At 44.7% G+C, this 18,127-nt stretch overlaps 1 protein-coding gene across 3 annotated transcripts in view; it reads right to left on the bottom strand.

Moving 5' to 3' along the window:
• ZNF236 (zinc finger protein 236) overlaps nt 1–18,127 on the bottom strand; it is a 1,086,161-nt gene that overhangs the window by 557,759 nt on the left and 510,275 nt on the right. The gene's annotated exons all lie outside the window — the stretch shown is intronic.

Raw genomic sequence — 18,127 nt, 5'->3', positions numbered from 1 at the left:
GTCTCCTGTGTCCACATCATGGGTACACAGGTGTGTCGGATCAGGGGTCAAGGAAAAGAGCTCAGCAAACTGCTGGAGGACCTTCCTGCAGTCAGCTTGCTGTTGGCCAGAGAGGGTGTCTGAATAGATCACTCCATCTACTGAGCCATCCTTAGGGTAAATGGAGAGGAGATCAGGGAGAGGTTCACTCTCAGCTTCCTGGTCCTCACCTGTAACCATTATGAAAATGTCACTTACCCAGTGTACATCTGTTCGTGGCATCAGTCGCTGAAGATTCACATGTTGTGCATAGCCCGCCATCTGGTGTTGGGTTGGAGTGTTACAAGTTGTTTTTCTTCGAAGAAGTCTTTCGAGTCACAGGACCGAGGGACTCCTCCTCTTTGTCTCCATTGCGCATGGGCGTCGACTCCATCTTCGATTGTTTTCCAAGCAGAGGGTGGGGTAGGAGTTGTTTGTTAGTAATAGTGCCCATGCAATGGAGTGAATAAGTATGTACCTATTTAAGATTTAATATATTTACAAATGTACAAAGTTGAAGCTAACTTCCAAACGGCTACAGGCTCCCGGGGAGGTGGGTGGGCACATGTGAATCTTCAGCGACTGATGCCACGAACAGATGTACACTGGGTAAGTGACATTTTCATTTCGATGGCATCTGTCGCTGTAGATACACATGTTGTGCATAGACTAGTAAGCAGTTATCTCCCCAAAAGCGGTGGCTCAGCCTGTAGGAGTGGAAGTAGTCTGAAATAAGGTTCTTAGTACGGCTTGACCTACTGTGGCTTGTTGTGCGGATATCACGTCTACACAGTAGTGCTTGGTAAGTGTGTGAGGCGTAGACCATGTGGCTGCCTTACATATTTCGTGCATTGGAATATTCCCTAGGAAGGCCATGGTAGCGCCTTTCTTTCTGGTTGAGTGTGCCCTTGGTGTAATGGGCAGTTGTCTTTTTGCTTTAAGGTAGCAGATTTGGATGCACTTAACTATCCATCTGGCTATACCCTGTTTCGATATTGGGTTTCCTGCGTGAGGTTTTTGAAATGCAATAAACAGCTGTTTAGTTTTTCTGATGTTTTTAGTTCTGTCGATGTAGTACATTAGTGCTCTTTTGACGTCTAATGTATGTAGTGCCCTTTCAGCTATGGAATCTGGCTGTGGGAAGAACACTGGTAGCTCTACCGTTTGATTTAGGTGGAACGGTGAAATAAACTTTGGCAAAAATTTAGGATTGGTCCTTAGGACTACTTTATTTTTGTGTAGTTGGATAAAAGGTTCTTGTATTGTAAACGCCTGAATTTCACTTACTCTTCTTAGAGATGTGATGGCGATGAGAAATGCAATTTTCCAGGTTAGGAATTGTATTTCGCAAGAATGCATAGGTTCAAAGGGTGGACCCATGAGTTTTGTTAAGACGATGTTGAGGTTCCATGAAGGAACAGGTGGTGTCCTTGGTGGTATAATTCTTTTGAGGCCTTCCATAAACGCTTTAATGACAGGTATCCTAAATAGTGAAGTTGAATGGGTAATCTGCAGGTATGCAGATATTGCTGCGAGGTGTATTTTAATGGAAGAGAAGGCCAGGTTCGATTTTTGTAAGTGTAGTAAGTAACCCACTACATCCTTTGGAGATGCGTGTAATGGTTGAATTTGATTATGATGGCAGTAGCAAACAAACCTTTTCCATTTGCTTGCATAGCAGTGTCTAGTGGAGGGTCTTCTAGCTTGCTTTATGACTTCCATACATTCTTGTGTGAGGTTTAAGTGTCCGAATTCTAGGATTTCAGGAGCCAGATTGCTAGATTCAGCGATGCTGGGTTTGGATGCCTGATCTGTTGTTTGTGTTGTGTTAACAGATCTGGCCTGTTGGGCAACTTGACGTGGGGTACTACTGATAGGTCTAGCAGTGTTGTGTACCATGGTTGCCTTGCCCATGTTGGTGCTATCAGTATGAGTTTGAGTTTGTTTTGACTCAATTTGTTTACTAGATATGGAAGGAGAGGGAGAGGGAGAAAAGCGTACGCAAATATCCCTGACCAGTTCATCCATAGGGCATTGCCTTGAGACTGCCTGTGTGGGTATCTGGATGCGAAGTTTTGGCATTTTGCGTTCTCCTTTGTTGCATATAAGTCTATTTGAGGTGTTCCCCAACGTTTGAAGTAAGTGTTTAGAATTTGGGGGTGAATTTCCCATTCGTGGACCTGTTGGTGATCTCGAGAGAGATTGTCTGCAAGTTGATTCTGGATCCCTGGAATAAACTGTGCTATTAGGCGAATGTGGTTGTGAATTGCCCTTTGCCATATTTTTTGTGCCAGAAGGCACAGCTGTGTCGAGTGTGTCCCCCCCTGTTTGTTTAGATAATACATTGTTGTCATGTTGTCCGTTTTGACAAGAATGTATTTGTGAGTTATGATTGGTTGAAATGCTTTTAATGCTTGGAAAACTGCTAGTAGTTCGAGGTGATTTATATGCAGCTTTCTTTGATGTACGTCCCATTGTCCTTGTATGCTGTGTTGATTGAGGTGTGCTCCCCACCCTGTCATGGAAGCATCTGTTGTTATCACGTATTGTGGCACTGGGTCTTGGAAAGGCCGCCCTTTGTTTAAATTTATATTGTTCCACCATAGAAGCGAGAGGTATGTTAGGTGGTCTATCAACACCAGATCGAGAAGCTGACCCTGTGCTTGTGACCATTGTGATGCTAGGCACTGTTGTAAGGGCCGCATGTGCAACCTTGCGTTTGGGATAATGGCTATGCATGAGGACATCATGCCTAGGAGTTGTAATATCATCTTCGCCTGTATTCTTTGTGTTGGATACATGCGTTGTATAATCTTTTGGAAATTTTGAACCCTTTGTGGACTTGGAGTGGCTATTCCCCTCGTTGTGTCTATTGTCGCTCCTAGGTATTGTTGTACTTTGCACGGCAGAATGTGTGATTTCGCATACTTGATGGTGAAACCGAGTTTCTAGAGGGTTTGTATGACCTGATCTGTGTGGTGTGAGCACCTTGTCAGTGAGTCGGTCTTGATTAGCCAGTCGTCTAGATACAGGAATACGTGTATTTGCTGCCTTCTGATGTGTGCAGCCACTACTGCTAGGCATTTTGTGAAGACTCTTGGTGCAGTTGTTAAACCGAACGGCAATACTTTGAATTGGTAATGTATTCCTTTGAATACGAACCTTAGGTATTTTCTGTGCGACGGATGTATTGGTATGTGGAAATACGCGTCTTTGAGATCTAAGGTTGTCATGTAATCTTGTTGCTTTAGCAATGGTAACACTTCCTGTAGCGTGACCATGTGAAAGTGTTCTGATTTGATGTATGTGTTTAGCGTTCTGAGGTCTAGGATTGGTCTCAGTGTTTTGTCCTTCTTTGGTATTAGAAAGTACAGTGAGTAAACCCCTGTATTTGTTTGTGTATCTGGTACCAGTTCTATTGCGTTCTTTTGCAGTAATGCTTGAACTTCTATTTCTAGGAGGTCCGAATGTTGTTTTGATATATTCTGTGTTTTTGGTGGTATGTTTGGAGGGATTTGTAGAAATTCTATGCAATAACCATGTTGGATAATTGCTAAGACCCAAGTGTCTGTTGTTATTTTCTCCCACGCTTGGTAATACTGACTTATTCTTCCCCCCACTGGTGTTGCGTGGAGGGGGTGAGTGACGTGTGAGTCACTGTTTGGTTGTAGGTGTTTTGGGGCTTTGAAATTTTCCCCTGCTTCTAGGGAATTGTCCTCCTCTGTATTGGCCCTGAAAGCCTCCCCTTTGGTACTGTCCCTGGTAGGTGGACGGTGTTGAATGTGAGGTACTGGCTTGTGTGGCTTGACCCCGAAACCCCCCTTTAAAGGTTGTCTTGCGGAAGGTGTTGAAAGTGCCTCTGCTCTGCGGGGAGTAGAGCGCGCCCATGGCTTTTGCAGTGTCAGTGTCCTTTTTTAGCTTCTCAATTGCCGTGTCCACTTCAGGTCCGAACAATTGTTGCTCATTGAATGGCATATTGAGCACTGCCTGCTGTATCTCTGGTTTAAAACCAGATGTTCGTAGCCACGCGTGCCTTCGTATGGTTACTGCCGTGTTAATTGTTCTTGCCGCTGTGTCCGCTGCGTCCATAGAGGAGCGTATCTGGTTATTGGAGACGTTTTGGCCCTCCTCAACCACTTGTATCGCCCTCTTTTGTAGTTCTGTGGGTAGATGCTCAATGAGGTGTTGCATCTCGTCCCAGTGGGCTCTGTCATATCGCGCTAGGAGCGCTTGAGAGTTAGCGATGCGCCACTGGTTTGCAGCCTGTACTGCGACCCTTTTACCGGCTGCATCGAACTTGCGGCTCTCCTTATCCGGGGGTGGTGCATCGCCCGATGTGTGAGAGTTTGCTCTCTTGCGAGCTGCCCCTACCACAACCGAATCTGGTGGCAGTTGTGAGGTGATGAAAGCTGGGTCTGTGGGAGGTGCTTTATATTTCTTTTCCACCCTCGGTGTTATTGCCCTACTCTTGACAGGCTCTTTGAATATGTCCTTTGCGTGCCTTAGCATTCCTGGGAGCATAGGCAGGCTTTGGTAGGTGCTATGTGTGGAAGAGAGGGTGTTGAAGAGGAAGTCATCCTCGACAGGCTCCGAGTGTAGAGACACGTTATGGAACTCTGCTGCTCTAGCCACCACTTGTGAATATGCTGTGCTGTCTTCTGGTGGTGAGGGCTTTGTAGGGTACGCCTCTGGACTGTTGTCTGACACTGGGGCGTCGTATAAGTCCCAAGCATCTTGGTCCTGGTCACCTTGGCTTAAGGTGGTGTGAGCCGGTGAATGTGACGGAGTCTGTGCCGGTGAAATGTGAGCTACAGGTGGAGGAGAGGGTGGCGGAGTTACCTTCTTCACCAGTTTTGTTTGTGGTGCTTGTTCTTGTTGGAATTCAAGTCTCCTCTTCCTCCTAATAGGGGGAAGGGTGCTTATTTTCACTGTTCCACTCTGTATAAAAATCCGTTTTTGAGTGTGGTCCACCTCAGTGGATTGTAATTCCTCCTCGAATCTATGCTTTTGCATTTGAGAGTACAGTGATTGTTCCTCTGAATAGGAACCGGTAGTTGGCTCGGTTGCGGGTCGTTTTGGCACCGAAACTATGTCCACGCTCTTTTTCGGCTCCGAGGCGACTTTTCTCTTTTTCGGAGTCGAACCCTCTCGGCGTCGATCCTCCTCGGTGCCGCTGTCTCTGCGTCGAGCAGCTTCGGCTCCGCTATCTCGGCGTCGATCTTTGTCGGCAGCACTATCTCGGTCCCGAGATGGCTGGGTGCCTGTGTCTCGACCCGAGTCGGACGATCTCGGCACTATTTCGGCCTTCTTCGGTGCCAATGGTCGGTCACCGCTTTTATGGGTTGAGCCATGGCCTGATGGCAGTGGCGTCCCCTGGGCCTTGTCAGTTTTCTTATGTGCTATCTTCGACGTCTTACTCACTGTTTCATGGTCGTCGAATTCATCCGAGTCCGATTCATGGATCGAGAAGGCTTCTACTTCTTCTTGTTCCTCGAATTCTCGGTGTCCTGTCGGCGTGGACGCCATTTGCAGTCTTCTGGCTCGTCGGAAACGGAGCGTTTTTCGGGACCGGAACGCACGACAGGCCTCACAAGTTTCTTCCCTGTGCTCGGGCGACAGGCACAGGTTACAGACCGAATGTTGGTCTGTATATGGGTATTTGTTGTGGCATTTAGGACAGAATCGGAACGGGGTCCGTTCCATCAGCGTCGATGTCACACGCGGTCGGGCCGACCAGGCCCCGACGGGGGATCGAAAACTACCCCGAAGGGCAACGGAGATGTTATCGTTTCGATTCGATGTCGATGCTATCTAACCCGATCCCGAACGCAACAATACCGACGTAATTTTCCGATTTTGAGCTACCTTTCCGTTCCGAAACCCGGAGCGAAAGGAACACGTCCAAACCCGATGGCGGAAAGAAAACAATCGAAGATGGAGTCGACGCCCATGCGCAAGACAAAGAGGAGGAGTCCCTCGGTCCCGTGACTCGAAAGACTTCTTCGAAGAAAAACAACTTGTAACACTCCGACCCAACACCAGATGGCGGGCTATGCACAACATGTGTATCTACAGCGACAGATGCCATCGAACACATGTTTACATCTGCCCTGTTTAAGGCAGGTAACATGGATCACCCTCCTGGGGGTCCTGCTAGTGCCCAGGTCCACTAGGTAGGTGACCTGACTATTTTTCTCTAGCACTAGGTAAGGGACACTCCATTTGTCCTGAAGTGCCCTGGGAGCCACAGGCTCCAGAACCCAGACTTTCTGCCCTGGCTGAAACTCAACCATAGCAGCCTTTTGGTCATCCCACGACTTCTAGAGTTGTTGGCTGGCCTCACGGTTTTTGCTTGCCTTTTCCATGTACTCTGCCATCCTTGAACGTAGGCTAAGTACATAGTCCACCACATCTTGTTTCGGCTCATGGAAAGGTCTCTCCCAGCCTTCTTTTACAAGTGCCAGTGGTCCCCTTAAAGGATGGCCAAACATCCCATCTCCTTTTGAGTTTTTCAGGGAGCCCCATGATCATGCCACATAACCAAACATTTCAGGCATCTGGAAACTAGTTGTACTTAAAACAAAGAACCCTGTTCTGGAAATTAGAATAATTGCTTACTTTCATTTTAGTTGGTCATTATACTATTGTTATTTAAAAACACTAGATTTTTTTGTATGCTGTTGCCCTAAGATGTACAAATCAAAAAATTGCCCTTTTCTTTTAGGTACAAGAGTAACCATTTGACTCGTGTTTTCTTCTTGGTAATTTGACTTTTTATCAACTTATGGATTAATTTAATGTTTTTTATTTTTATTTATACTTAACTTGATTTCTATTCCAAGGTTTGATTTTGATACACTTAAAATGATGCTCGGTGGCCGCTGCGTTATCAAGCCCACACACACATGTAATGTTATAATATTTTTGAAACCTTATAACATTTATAAAGCATTTAAATACTTATTCAGGTGGCCTTATGCTACCAGAGCTGGAGAGAACAAGAACAGGAGCCAGAAATGTTGATTAGCTCTTAAAAAGCTAGGTATTCAAGGCTTTCCTAAAATGCAGAGGGATCTTATGGAGAGGTATGGGAAACTCTATCCACTGTTTAGCTGCCATTACAGAGACAGAGTTGACCCCAAAGCGAGACTGCCTGATTCTCGGGATGGTAAGTAGAAAAGACTCCTTAGAATGAAGAGCCCGCTCTGGAAGATACCTGATACACTTCTTCCTCAAATAATGGGGATCCAAGTGGTGCACCAATTTAAAGACATGAGATCGGAATTTGAAAACAATTCTTTTCTTTGATGGTAGCTAGTGAAGAGAGTTAAAAGCTGCAGTAGTGTAAGAAAAAGATGAGGGAGACCGAGGGCCAGTCGGGCCACTGCATTATGAAACCTTTGTAGCTTCTTCATTAGGCCAGTGGCTAAGGGCCTAATTTAGATTTCGGTGGACAGGTTACTCCATCACAACGGTGACAGATATCCCGTCCACCTAATTTTTAATACCATAGGAAACAATGGGATTTATATTTCTGCACATGGGATATCCGTCACTACTGTGACAGAGCACCCCGTCTGCAGAAATCTAAATTAGACCCTAAGTCCAGAAAAGACTGTTACACAGTAATTGAGGAGGCCCAAAAAGGCCACCCAAAGGCTCGATGACACACTACGGAAGCAGGAGTAAAATCTTCCTTAGTAGCCTCTTGAAGAAAAAACAGGGGTAGGCAAGATGACTGACCTGTTTTTCTAAAAGCTTTGCCTCCAAGTTTTACGGCTGAGGGTGGGTCCGGGTGGCAGACCAAGATGGAGGCCAAAAATCATGCAGATTAAGGCTACGAGGACATGAGTGATTTACCTAAAACAATTTCATTTTGTCCAAGTTGAATTTTAATGAATTAAGCTGTAACCAAGATGACAGAGCATCCATACATTGATGAAAAGGACTGAAAGGGGCAGTACCAAACTGGTTCATGGCAATATCTAATTGGTCGTCATCTGCATAATTCATGTAGCTGGGATCAAAAGATTTTACTACTGACACAGGACGAATATAGCTATTAAAGAGAGATGGGCTTTCAGCCAACCTTTGACCCATACTTTAATTCAGTGGCTTGAATTCTGGCATTAAAGGAGGCAAATATGCAGCTTGAGACGCATCCTCCTGGTAGGACTAAAAACAAGTCCTACAAGACTTCCCGTCGATACCTATCTCTTCCAGTCTGGATGACCATTTTCTATGAGGTACTGTCCTGAATGCTGTAGACAGGCAGAGCAGCACAAGTGTTGCTGGCTTTACCGTGCCTGCCATCAATCGTAGGTCATCAACCACAGAGAGTAAAGCAGTCTCTGTGCTGTGCAATGGTTGGAACCTGACTGAACAAGACCTAAGATCTGATTTTGATCCAATGATGCTGACAAGAGTCTATCAACATGCTTCTCCAGAATCTTGAATAGCAAAAGACAACGAGGCTAAGGGTCGAAAGTTAGACAAAATGGACAAGTCACCATTTGTTTTTTAACATAGGGATGAGCAAGTCATTTTTCCACTCTGGCCAAACAAAAGCACTCACAATTAAGCTGTTGCAAACCTGATATAAAGATGGCACAAGTTCACCTAAGGCTGATTTCAAACAGTCTGAAGGTATGGGAGCCAAAAAATATAGTGACAGCAAGAGATAAACTGCTCTAGTGAAAATGGGTATAGCTGATCCAGATAAGGAGTTCTGGCCAGTATATTCACCTTGTTTCTCCTTCATCAACAAAACGCCCTGTAAATGGAGGCTCAACAGGCAGAGCAGGCTGGTAGACCATAGAGTGCTTGTGCAAAAGGCTTATTCTCAATGGTGGATGCCAACGAATTGTAAATGAAGGGGGTGTTCTCCTCAGAAAATGCTGTGCAGTGTTGTCTGCTAAGTCCTGTGTGTTCACAACAGAGACCGCTGCACACCTTAGAGAAGCAAAGGGCCGTATTATTTGAAAAATCCCCTTAGAAGAATGGTCAGCTACCAGAATTTTGTTGGTCTAAAATTCTGCCTTTGCTGAGACTATTAGCTTTTTGTATTAATTCAAGGCTTTTTTATTGTCATTTGAGCAGGGGTGGAGTAATTGCATCACCACACTCTCTTCAAATTTTTAAAACCTACGGGCTTCCATAAGTAAGGGAGTATACAAGGGAGCAGTAGGTGTAATCTGCTTGGTGTCACATTTTATGTTTTAGTTTAGAGCTAACACTCCACCTAATACTGACTCAACCCACTGAATATATCTCTTTTAGCGGTCTGCTGTTGAAACGGTGTTACCAGAAGTATTAGTAAATGTTAATCTAAGGGCAAAGTCTGAGACGGAATGTTTGGACCAACTGAGTTTCTTTTTGTGCTCACCAATAATTTGCCTTTATGCGCAGCTTTAAAGGCTACCTTGAATGCGATAGAAGCTAAAAAATGTTCTGAACACACTACAGACATCGAATCGGATGCCCCACAAATCAGGTCTAACAAGTGTCTTTTCAAATGCTTTGGATTCTGAATTATCATAATGAGCTCCTAGACAACCATGCCACTGGTAAATTTAATGGCAGAGCTGACTTAGAAGGGGTGGGTCCACTCAAATACTGAATTCCCCAAATACTATAAACATTGGCATGCAACAGAGATAATGAAAGTACTAGATACAAGAATGGATCTATGAAAGACTTAACTGGACTGGGGGACGGGGGGGGTGCAGAGGGGAAGCTATACTGAACTACCCCACTCAGTAAAACTGAGGCAGAGGAAAAAACAGCAAATCCCAGTATCTCAGAAAAATCCACTAGTACACTTTCTAAAACTGCATACTTGACACTGACAATGACCACTCCTCCAACAAACAGAGAGGGGACGATGAAGCAGGGTAAAATCGGAGGGACACACACACAGCTGCAATATCAAGACCACTAATGTCCGTAAACCACTCTTTCCCAGCGTTGCCTTTCCTTCAGTCCAATCTATTAAAAGGTAAGGTGATTTTACTATCATTGAACATAGGGTTGTGTGTACTGACAGAAATCGCAGAAAGCTTACATCAAGACTGACCTTTCTCTCCCATAGTCTGCTGATGCATTTTCTTGTAGTCTGCACATTACGTGCTTAAGGTTCAACCAGTTGCCATTAGGATAAGGTTTGCTCTGTGGTGTCTCATTTTCTTCATAAAACAGGACAGAAGTTGAATAGGGTGAAAAGCGCAATATACATAAAAGTTTCACAGCAGTGAAAAACCTTCTCCGTAGAGAGCCCTATAAGAGTACGCCCTTTAGCAGGCAACTCCCTGAAACATCCTGCACTTCACTATAAAGGCGCTTAGAGCAATCTTATCAGATCCCATCTGGCTAAGACCTCTCCAAGTCCATACCATCTGAGATTTCATCGTGCTCAAGAAAGTCAGTGGGTCAGAGAAAAGAGGGAGAGGATTTTAGTGTTGGTTTTTATTCTGAAGCAACTAGATGAGATGGAAAAGACCTATGTCTAAGGAAACGCGCCTGGAACACATTGAACAGGGTAATCAGAGTGGAGGTTAAAATGACCAATGTGAACATATAAGAACTAGAAGACACATAGAAACTACTGAAACAGAGGAAAGTGACTTGTCTCCTTAAAACAAGGTTCACCAATTTTATGTTATTTCTGGAGTGCAGAATAGAGGTACTGAAGAAAGTACAATAAGTTGTGAAAGTTCATGTTCTGGGATTTTCCTCTACCACTGCTCGAGGCAAACATCAGACCTGTGAGTTTCTCACAGAAATCCTAAGCCATCCTGACAATTCAGAGAAGGTAGCTGGTAGACTGCCCTTGAAAGCTTCCAAACGTAAGTGTTGCAGAATTTTGTGTACGCATTCTCGTTTTTATGCAATATTATTAATGTGCAAAATGTGGGTTTACACTCGATTACATATGTACACACCAAAATACTAGTTTTGTCTTCAAAACGAGTTTTCTATGATGTATAGAAGTGTTTTGTCGTGACCCTTTTTAACCAGGCAACAATTAGGACCTAGCAGCCACGTTTTACAAAATGGATGTCTCTCCTATCCTCCCCTGCACATTTCACTGTTTGCTATTTGTGTGGCATGCAGTTAAACAGAATCATATTGCTTTATTTCCATTGTCATTGTTCATGTCGTTCTCAATGAGGCTTCCCTGGCTCAGTCACAAACATATATTTTTCCAAGGTCCTTGCATTAGTTCACTGTACCCAATGAATTCAAAATAGTTTGCTATTTTTCATGTATCTAATTTGCTCCGCCATCTCCAGATGAAATTAGCACCGTGTGGGTAGATTATATAATCATGTAGTGAGATAGTGCTTAGGTGCCAAGAGAAACTGACACTGAATAGAACTGTGCTCTGATTTGCTATGAATGTAACACATTTGATTATACCACTACGACCCTGTCGTTTTTCTGATTTCATATGTGAAAATAATGGATAAAAACTCTTGATTTTGGGGGTGAGTGAAAGATGTTTCCTATGCTACTAGGGATGCTGTCCGTTCAGCTATTGATTTTGCTGTCCACTTGAGACTTAAAATAGTTTGGATTTTGCACTTCTCTGTAATGCATTATTTGCTAAAAGCCTTTAATGCAATTGAGTCTGTACGGCCTTAGTTCCGAATTGTGTAAAAAATAAATAATAAAAAAAAAATTATACACACAAAAAAAGCTTTTAACTATCCTGCTGATCTAGAACTCAGTTACTGAGTTGGGCCTTTAACTTGATTGTGTTCTGATATTTTGAAGTGTTGGGAGATGCCTTACATCGGGCCACATTGCCTCATGAAACTGAGGTTTAACAGTCTCAGATTCATTAAACTGTGAGAGTCCTTTTGAGGTAAATGTTTGGGGTGTAATAATTATGGGGTCCTCTGCGCCCTTAACTGTCAAAGTAGTGTGGAAGGGTACATAATCATTGGCAGAGCCTTTTGACTGGGACAACTTAGCTGAAATATGGGGTCGGGGAATTCTTGTCTTTCAAGATGGGAATGCAGAAGCTCAAAACAAATGGAGTTTCCAACTATGAATGCTGCAGCCTCACTATGAAACCAAAACCAAGAGCTGTTCACAACAACACAGTACCTTTTAACAGTATGAATGCAGCAAAATTATTTTGCATAAAATAATGGGTATCTTCCCTTACTCCCATTAACGAATTGGGCCAGAGGCATAATTTGAATCCCTTCTGCAGTCACATAGTTTAATTGACAATGAGGTACGGGAATTATCATTTGCAACTCTATCAGGTAGTTCTATGAGGTTAACTATCCCTTAAGGTAGCAATTCGGCAATATGCAAAAACAACAAGTGATGGACGGAATGCTGAACATTGTCAAACATTCACCCCCAGTCACAGATCTGGGTTTAATCCATCGTTTTTTTGCTGCCCATGCCATTCCAGTTTGGACCCAGCCATATGCAAATCAGTCTTGACCCTGTTCCCCATGGGAACAGTCCAGCCCGAACTGCTAGGCCAGGTCTTCCCTGGACTGGAAACAAGCATCCTGGGACCGGTTTCGGGGTTTCACCCCTCATCAGCCAGGCTAGCTTGAATCCAGTGGCATGGGAAGCACGGGACCCACGTCTGGGCATACCCTTCCCACTTAGGGCGACAAATGCAAAAACAACAAGTGATGGACGGAATGCTGAACATTGTCAAACATTCACCCCCAGTCACAGATCTGGGTTTAATCCATCGTTTTTTTGCTGCCCATGCCATTCCAGTTTGGACCCAGCCATATGCAAATCAGTCTTGACCCTGTTCCCCATGGGAACAGTCCAGCCCGAACTGCTAGGCCAGGTCGTCCCTGGACTGGAAACAAGCATCCTGGGACCGGTTTCGGGGTTTCACCCCTCATCAGCCAGGCTAGCTTGAATCCAGTGGCATGGGAAGCACGGGACCCACGTCTGGGCATACCCTTCCCACTTAGGGCGACAAATGCAAAAACAACAAGTGATGGACGGAATGCTGAACATTGTCAAACAGTGAGGACCTGGCTTGGCAGTTCGGTCTGGACTGTTCCCATGAGGAACAGGGTCAAGACTGATTTGCATATGGCTGGGTCCAAACTGGGGTGGCATGGTGAGCAAAAGAACGATGGATTAAACCCAGATCTATGACTGGGGGTGAGTGTTTGACAATGTTCAGCATTCCGTCCATCACATGTTGTTTTTGCTTTGTCGCCCTAAGTGGGAAGGGTATGCCCAGACGTGGGTCCCGTGCTTCCCATGCCACTGGATTCAAGCTAGCCTGGCTGATGAGGGGTGAAACCCCGAAACCGGTCCCAGGATGCTTGTTTCCGGTCCAGTGAGGACCTGGCTTGGCAGTTCGGTCTGGACTGTTCCCATGAGGAACAGGGTCAAGACTGATTTGCATATGGCTGGGTCCAAACTGGGGTGGCATGGTGAGCAAAAGAACGATGGATTAAACCCAGATCTATGACTGGGGGTGAGTGTTTGACAATGTTCAGCATTCCGTCCATCACATGTTGTTTTTGCTTTGTCGCCCTAAGTGGGAAGGGTATGCCCAGACGTGGGTCCCGTGCTTCCCATGCCACTGGATTCAAGCTAGCCTGGCTGATGAGGGGTGAAACCCCAAAACCGGTCCCAGGATGCTTGTTTCCGGTCCAGTGAGGACCTGGCTTGGCAGTTCGGTCTGGACTGTTCCCATGAGGAACAGGGTCAAGACTGATTTGCATATGGCTGGGTCCAAACTGGGGTGGCATGGTGAGCAAAAGAACGATGGATTAAACCCAGATCTATGACTGGGGGTGAGTGTTTGACAATGTTCAGCATTCCGTCCATCACATGTTGTTTTTGCTTTGTCGCCCTAAGTGGGAAGGGTATGCCCAGACGTGGGTCCCGTGCTTCCCATGCCACTGGATTCAAGCTAGCCTGGCTGATGAGGGGTGAAACCCCGAAACCGGTCCCAGGATGCTTGTTTCCGGTCCAGTGAGGACCTGGCTTGGCAGTTCGGTCTGGACTGTTCCCATGAGGAACAGGGTCAAGACTGATTTGCATATGGCTGGGTCCAAACTGGGGTGGCATGGTGAGCAAAAGAACGATGGATTAAACCCAGATCTATGACTGGGGGTGAGTGTTTGACAATGTTCAGCATTCCGTCCATCACATGTTGTTTTAGCAATTCGGCAATATCACTGCACTCCTTTATCTTCCATCCCCACAAACGTCCTTCCCAATATAGAGTGTGAAAGTCCTACGATTACAAAATGAACAAGATCCTTACTTTTGGTAATGATATTTCTTGTGAACACCCCATCTACCAGCAGACTCATCACTTTCTGAATCCCTCCAGATGCCAGACTGAATCTAGAAATGTTGCAATAGTTCTCCTTTGCTGGTATGTGGAGCCACAACTTCGTTTCAACTCCAGGAACCAGCTGAAACATGATGTCACACAAGGCATGGCCTAGATGTACCAAAGTCAACACCTTGTCCTTTTTTCCACGCCATAAGAGGTGAAGAGGAGGCTGATCAGAACGAGAACCTTCTGCTGAAGAATATGAGCATGGACGTACAGGTGACAGGGAGAACATAAAGTACTGGAGGAGGAGAGTCTTGAAGAGGAAGGGTGTACTTCTGGTTGATAATCTGGAGGAACCAATGGTCCTTGGTAATGGACTGCCAGAACGTAAAGTGAAAGAACAACTTAACCCCTACAGGCCACAATGCCTGGTAGCAGAAGGGGGGGGTAAGAGGAGGAGGGTGACTGTTGCTGCTATCCTTGGAAACTCTCAGTCTCCACACCACCCATACTGCTGAAAAACCCAGCACAGATTCTGAAGAAGGCTGTAATGCCTTGTCCTGTAACATGTTACCTACCAAGCACAGGAAGCCAGTCCCATGGACTAAGCCGTAGCCATTCCAGGTCTTAAGTGTCAGTCTTTTTAAGACAGAGGCAATTTCCAAAAGCGGGTATATAAATAATACTAGCTTGGTTTTCACCTGAGAAACTAGTTGCCCTCATTCAGGCATAGTGGCTAGTGGCAAAAAAAAAAAAGTCCACTAATTCCACTGTTTGCAGGCCAGAGTAGAGGATCTGGCTATAGCTTACCCATCATGGACAACTTCTGCACAACTGTCACAAGGGTGACCAACGAGGGGAACCGTTTGTGTCATTTTCTACAGAGCATGAGAATAACATGCCAGAAGGCAAGCTGCATTCTTGAAGGGAAGGGCAAGTCCACCCGAAGGAAAGCCCTTAAAATCCATTGCCTCTATACTCTGACTCCCTATATGATGAAGCAGAGGAGAAAGTGTCAGAGTTCTGCTTAGAGGAAGTCTGAACAAGAGACTCCGCTGACGTGCAGGTTATAAAAATTATGGGTCCCCAAGTGCCAGACAATAGCAGAGCGGGACCTGGCAAAGAAGAAGCCGACTTGCTCCATGTGACAAAGATGGGATCCATCAATGCCTCTCTGAAGGGAAGCCATAGTTCAACGACAGACAATGATGGCTAAAGAATACCTATGAGGAGGTTAGCCTTATTCTCCCCCACAGGCACTGGCAACGCAAAGACTTCTGAAGCACTGGGCAGAACTACCATGAATGAGGCAACTTCTCAATGGGAGCCCCAAAAGGACAGTCCAGATCCACCTCAGGGGAGATAACCAGGCCACTAGTATCCACTATCAGGGCCAAACAGTAAGTGCTAGACATATCATAATCAGGGAGAAGAATGCCCACCTCACTGCTGAAATCATCATCATGGTTAATGACACTAGACCTCAGAACGGTTGCTGAATCAGAGCCAAAAAGCCTCTTAAGTCAGCCAAAATACTCATCACTGAAAATCTACCATTATTTGTAATGGATCTGAAGTTGGTGATGGGAATGTCGAAGAAAAAGCCAGCAACAGAGCAATTTCAGCAGAGTATGGGGTTCAGCCCACGACCGAACATCACTAAGAAGCTCAACTGGTTCGACTGGCACCAGGATAGAGCAGTCAACGGAACCCCAGTCAGGGGCCCTGAAGGCTTCTTATGGTCATTATGTGTGCCAGAGAGCACTGGAGTGCAGCAGAAGAGGACCCGCAATCTGTGCAGGTCCAGAGATAAGGACTTGAAGTATCAGGAACGTGTTGTGGCAGTGGTTCTTAACTTGTGGTCCGGAGATCCCTGCAGGTCTGCAAAGCCTACTCAAGAGGTTCAGGCCTGCTTAAACAAATAAAATATATAAATAGATTAATAAAGTATATATAAAGAAGCAAAATGTAAAACTGAAAATTTTATAACTTTCTGTAACTTAACGAATTTGAACCGAAATAGAAATTCAAGGCTACAAATTAAGTAAGTATCCTTGTGGGAGCAGTGCAAGTGCATCAGCCAGAATATATTATGATGAGCGGCATCAATTGAATTTAGGAACTCTCCAACCTTTCAGTTAAAATTAACGTTTTTTAAAATATATTAATATATTAAAAAAATAAAATTGTGTCTTTGTTTGATGGATGTTTTTTTCGGTCGAAGTCCCAGGCTTCCAGTAAAGACTCAGTGGAGGTCCCTAGATTCCAACAATGATTTAGCGGTGGTCCTGGAATTCCAGTAGTGATTAAGTGGGAGTTTACAGAAGTAAAAAGGTGAAGGACTACTGTATTAGGGGACTCTAGGTTTGGAGCCAGTCGCATCTCTAATAAACTAAGCTCTGAAAAATATTTTAAGGATGGAGTAAGGGAACCTGGCTGCCGAATTAACTATCTACTCCCCGAGAAGGAGACAGGAAAATAACTCAAAGAATCCCTTGTGATGTATCTCGTACATATTCCTGCAGGATTTGTCTTTGGAAGTGGCAGTTGTTAAAGACGTGCTGGTTTTAAGGCAAGGCAAAACGAGGTCTAGCCCAGGATCTAGATTTGAAGTGACAAGGAGCTTGAAGTCTGTGTTGTGCCATGAAGGGCTTTGCCTTCCACTCCTTCATGGGATACAACAGCCCACAACTCATATGGGATTGGAGACATGTTTGGGCTACAAACCACTTGAGACCAACTTTGTGAGGATCTGTGAGCAACTTTTGTTTTTTAAAGGAGCGACATTTCAAAATTTCTGCGGATACAGACTATCATAAATACTGCAAAAAGAATGTGAGGAAATGATGAATAGAGTAATTCAGGATGTGTGAAGGAGACAGAGAAATAAATGTCAGTGCGCTGGTGTGGTGCCTCATACACAGGTTCACTGGAATTATGCGGCAAGGCAGCACCAAATTATGAGGCAGGGATAACTAAGCTATGTGACCAGAAAAGCCAAATTATGCAACCTAATGTGGCACATTATTCATAGTATTACTTCATCAGTTTGACATTTTTGTACATGGTACTATTATCTGGACAAATATGGCACTTCATTAGTACCAGTTTAAAACCAAATACATGAATAAGCAACTGAAAGATGACTAGTTAACCTTTACGAAGTGTCTTCCAATGCACGCAAACACATAGCCCCACGATTTTTAAAAACTTTTGATCCATTTAAGCTGGAAACTATTTTTTTTGTTAAAATCTTCAGATTATGCCGCAGATGATGGATATTGTTGTCAAAGTCACATACTTCAGCAGTATAACACTTTTAAAGGACATTGAATTCACCAGTATAACCAAGGCAACACACTCATCTCACCCTTGATCTGAGAGAGTTCCTCTACTGGACACCCACTATAGGGACAAAAGCTATGGATAGGGTACTGCACAAAAAGATGGACATTCACTTTAAGTACCCTGCCAAAAACAAAAGGCACAAGCTAACAGAGCCCAGTCATATATGCACTTCAAATTCTGAGCAACGGGGTACATCAAGAGCTCTGTTGAGTCATTGGAAGTTTCACATGGCTGGGTCTTTCAGGAGATAGTGGCCCTTACAGCAGCAGGAAAGGAACTATAGAGCTGAATGGAGGTGGAAATGAGGGTGGTAAAAGTGAGGGTGTTTGGCTTGGGGAAGAAAGTGGTCTCTAGTATCTTATTTATCTTTTAGTACTAAGGCATGTACTTTGGACTCCTATCCCTGGCAGGAGCACCCACTTGACACAGGATGAAGGGCGAGCATAAGAAAACAAGACTACATGGAGT

This window comes from Pleurodeles waltl, chromosome 2_1 (assembly GCF_031143425.1).
Source record: "Pleurodeles waltl isolate 20211129_DDA chromosome 2_1, aPleWal1.hap1.20221129, whole genome shotgun sequence".
Classification (NCBI taxonomy): Eukaryota; Metazoa; Chordata; class Amphibia; order Caudata; family Salamandridae; genus Pleurodeles; species Pleurodeles waltl.
The sequence above is the reverse complement of the archived record's forward strand: the minus strand, read 5'-3'. Positions and strand labels throughout refer to the sequence as shown.